The sequence below is a fragment of the Zingiber officinale genome, chromosome 11B, assembly GCF_018446385.1.
Source record: "Zingiber officinale cultivar Zhangliang chromosome 11B, Zo_v1.1, whole genome shotgun sequence".
NCBI lineage: Eukaryota > Viridiplantae > Streptophyta > Magnoliopsida > Zingiberales > Zingiberaceae > Zingiber > Zingiber officinale.
Genome location: NC_056007.1, coordinates 46602909 through 46607888, shown reverse-complemented (window position 1 = coordinate 46607888; position 4980 = coordinate 46602909).

Sequence of the window (4980 nt, the reverse complement as noted above, 5' to 3'; positions counted from 1 at the left end):
TGTTCAACGGCACAGTATACCAAATCTATTAATCCGAGCATTATTTTTATATATATATAATTATTAAAAAAATTAATATAAAAAAAATAAAAAACACGACGAAGCGGCTCCGTAACAACGGAGCCGCTTCATCGTGTGAGGTGAGAAACCTCCCTCCCACTATGGGAGGGAGGTTTCTCCCTCTGCCACATCCGCAGTGGGAGCTCCGAAGGAGCTCCCACTGTGGGTGCTCTAATTGATGTTAAAAAATAAGAAAAAAAAATTCTAAATAATGATTTGACTTATGGTATTTAGGATTGATGTGGTAGAAATTTACCATCACATTAGAGACTGTAATAAAGCTTTTTTCTCACCTACATATATTAACACTTATCATAGGGGTAACACCGAGAGTCATCTCGTTAATAAGGCCCCTTAGATGTTTATATCATTGTAGGATCATGAAAAAAAATAGCATTAGATAAATATAAAAGAAAAAAATCTAAGATTAACGTTTTATAAGAAATTATTATCCTACACCCTAGATTATTAAATATCTGGAAAAAAATATGGAACCGTAACATCAACGACTCTCCTAGAGCTATTCCCATGGATATAAAAGGAGGTAAATACAGGTACATAACTGAAAATGCATGACCGAGATACTATGATAGTTCTCGTAAAACTTAAGCCGCATGGATTCTAAAAATCGTATAATTGAATTCACATATAAGAAATACAAAAACATATGAGCATGGATCTTCATTTCATCAATTAAACATGGCATAAGAAAATAAATACATAAACATTGATATGGGTTATGATGAAGTGGCCTGGCAAGCGAAGTAGAGGTTATAGTCGAGAAAGATAGGATGATGAATGACCAAATAAGAGGTCGAGGGAGTACTAATGTGCTTACAGGCGCTCGGTCAGGCAAAGTCCGATCGAGCGTAAAGATATTTAGCATTATATAGTTTTTAGTATATTACTGGCTGACTAAAGGCCGATCGAGTACTGTTGTACATATATGTGCTCGGCCGGGCAAAACCCGATCGAGCATAATGACACTTAGCCTTATATATAGTTTTTAGTATATTATTGGCCGACTAAAGGCCGAGTGAGTATTATTGTACGTATATGCGTTTGGCCGGGCAAAGCCCGATCGAGCATAAAAGCACTTAGCCTTATATATAGTTTTTAGTATATTACGGCCGACTAAAAGCCGAACGAGTACTATTGTACGTATATGCGCTCGGTCGGGCAAAGCCCGATCGAGCGTAAAGGCACTTAGCCTTATATATAGTTTTTAGTATATTACCAACCAACTAAAGGCTGAGCAAGTACTATTGTATATATATGCGCTCGGTCGAGCAAAATCCGATCGAGTGCAAAGGTACTTTACCTTATATATACAAGCTTTTAGTATGTTACTAGCTGACTAAAGGCCGAACGAGTACTATCTTATGTATACGCGTTCGGCCGGGCAAAGCTCGATCAAGTGTAAAGGTAAAGTTTTAAGTATATTATCGATCGAGTGAAGGCTGAGCAAACACCCATGTACTTATACGCGCTCGGCCAGACAAAGCCCGATCGAGCATAAAAGTATTTAGCCTTATAAAAGCTTTTAGTATATCATCGGTCGAATGAAGACCGAGTGAGCACCAGTTAGTGTACAGGCGCTCGGTCGGGCAAAACCTGACCGAGCGTAAAAGCGCTCAGTCTTATAAAGCTCATAGATATTCTCGGCTGAAACATGCTTAGAAGGTATTCTCAAGGTGTTCTTAATATATACACGACCGACTTGAATGATCGGTCGAGACATGCTTAATAGAAGTATATAAATATGACAGTCTGATAAATTTGGCGGGAAATATCTTCTAGAAGCTTCTTTAGTTATAGTAACGTGTTTTTATCCATATCTCATAATAAATATGAGTCACCAACAATTAAAGAGGTACATCTGGGGTCAAAAAAGATTCCTTAAAGGATTATTGCATGAAGCTTAGAAGGTGACTTTATCTCCTAACAAACTCTAATAAACTAGGGACCACTTCATGACTACGGAGGTTACATGAGGTAGTATAAAAAGGGGGATCCTCTCCGTTGGCAATTAAGCAAGTTCTAGCATCTAAACTCTATTTCAAAGTACTTCAGTTACTGTACTTCTTCTTCTTCTTCTTCTTCTTCCACATTTGAGAGAGGAACTGATTTGAGCCTTGGAGGACCTAGTCAGGGATCTCTGGTTCGATCTTAGGTCACTGACGCTTTGCTGGCTTGTCTCATTGTGTGTAGGATTGTTGAGGAGCTCTTTCAGATCTTCAGGAGTTCATCTTCATCAAGAACTGTCATTTCCTGGAGCAAGCGCACCACCTCACAGATTTCAGACATGATCAAATTTGGCGCCGTCTATGAGAACTATTCACCTGAATCTGAAGCTATGAGGATGGAGGAAGCTGGAAAACTCAATACTATTACTATATCTCAGGAGGATCTGGATCTGCTCATCCAGGCCAAAGCACAAAAGCTTTTTCAACAACAACAAGTCAATACTAGAGGTACGATGCCCATAGCTCCAAATCCTACTATATCAACAACCACTCATCCAAGGGAAAGATGGGTGGAAGAAGCTAATCCAGTTCATTTATTCCCTACTCCTCTCTCCCCAACTCGACGCCCTAGGGCATTCTTCCGTACCCCTTTGGAACAAGGAGGCCGAAAGGAATTTCCCCAGGAATCCTCTGGAGAAGCATCGGTGCGTGATAAGCCAAAGGGAAGATAGTGGCTAGTGAAAATTCTCCGGAACGGATTGTCACTCTATTCTCTCAGCGAGTGCTGAATGATCCACTTCCAAAGCATTACCAAAATCTAAATATTGGAGAATATTCGGGAACAGATGATCCTGAGGATCATCTGTTGAAATTTGAAAACGCTGCTCTGTTGCAACAATTCTCTGATGGCGTTAAGTATCGAATGTTTTTCATTACGTTTGGAGGAGCAGCTAAAAAATGGTTCAAGCGATTACTGGATAATTCTATTCGGCGCTTTAAGGATTTTTGCAAGGTATTTCTACATCATTTTTCTAGCAATCGGAGGTATCATAAAACCCCTTGGAGTCTCTTTTCAATCAAGTAGGGGCCTAAAGAATCTGTCAAAGCCTATATTAAAAGGTTCAATCAGGTGGTCATCGATGTCCCTATGGCCACGACGGCGATCTTGGAAAGCACCTTTTCTCAAGGGCTTAACGATAACGATTTCTTTAAAAATTTAGTCAAGAACCCTCAATGATATATTGATTGAGTGAGCTTCGAAGTTCATCAATGTGGAGGAGGCTCAAGCTGCTCAGAGAATTGATACTACCTCTTCTATGCTGGACACTTTAAACCTCTATCTAGTCAATCGGGGACCTTAAAGGGTGATCAGACAGGCTCCTTTAAGGGGAATCGGAGACTTTAAACCTCCATCTAGTCGATCGGAGACCTTAAAAGATAACTGGACAGGATCTTTTAAGGGGAACCAGAGACTTTAAACCTCCATCCAGTTAATTGGGGACCTTAAAGGGTGATTAGACAGGATCCTTTAAGGGGAACCGGAGACTTTAAACCTCTATCCAGTCGATCGGAGACCTTAAAGGGTGACCAGACAGGCTCCTTTAAGGGGAACCAAAGACTTTAAACCTCCATCCAGTCGATCGAGGACCCTAAAGGGTGACGGACATGCTCCTTTAAGGGGAACCAAAGACTTTAAAACTCCATCCAATCGATCGGGGACCATAATGAGTGACTAGACAGGCTTCCTTAAGGGGAACTAGAGACTTTAAACCATCATATGATTGATCGGGAACCTTTAGGAGTGACCAGACAGGCTTCCTTAAGGGAAATCAGAGACTTTAAACTCTCAGCAAGTTAGTAAAAGTATATGGAATGCGAATATTATATTTATCTCACTTCGTTCGATGATGTAAGGTTGATCGATGTATCACGTGTAGTTATTGTTGGTGCAACCTTAGGTCAAGGTTGACCTGGTTGACCAGACTCAAGTTGACTTGACTCGAGTTGTGTTTTGATGTTTGACGAGTTATGTTTGACAATGTTTGATGTGAACAGAAAAGTTGTATCTTGATGTTTTACAAGGATACATGCTTGGGAGATTGTGGGTGCAACCCGTGGTCAAGGTTAACCTGGTTGACCCGAGGTGAGTTGACCTGACTCGGAAAAGTCCAAGCAGGGAGCTTGGCACGGGAAAAGTCCAAGCAGGGAGCTTGGCATGGGAAAAGTCCAAGCAGGGAGTTTGGCATGGGGAAAAGTCCAAGTATGGAGACTTGGCACGGAGAAGTCCAAGTATGGAAGCTTGGCACATGGGAAGTCGGAGAGGGCTCGGTAGCTTATTCCGAGAGGGCTCGGGAGCTCGTTCTCGGACCGGATGGAAGTCGGAGAGGGCTCGGTGGCTCGTTCTCCGAACTGTTCGAGAGGGGTAGCTCGTTCTCCGGACCGGATGTGGAAAGTCCCGGTGAGTGAAGCTGTGCAGACGGATAAGTCCCGTGAGTGAAGCCGGCGGGGGAAAGTCTGTGAGTGAAGGGTGGTGGGAAAGTCACAGTGAGTGAAGCTTGTGAAAACCCTAGTGAGTGAAGCTAGGTGGAAGTCCCGTGAGTGAAGCGCAGGGGAAAATCTTGGTGAGTGAAGCGGTGAAAACCCTAGTGAGTGAAGCTAGGTGAAAGTCCCGTGAGTGAAGCCGGGCAGGAAAATCCAGATGGATCAAGGGTGATCGGACATCTGGTGTTGAGAAGGTCAAGTAGGTCAAGGGAGTGACCGGATACTTGACACGAAGAGAAAAGTCCAAGTGGGTCAAAGGGATTGACCGGACACTTGGTGGGGAGTCTTAGCAGGTCAAGGGAGTGATCGGATGCTAAGCATGATGTACCAAGAGGTCAAGGTTGACCGGATATTGGTTTGGACTTGGTTTGGGCAAAAACCAAGACCTGGATCGGTCTGGAGACCGATCAGA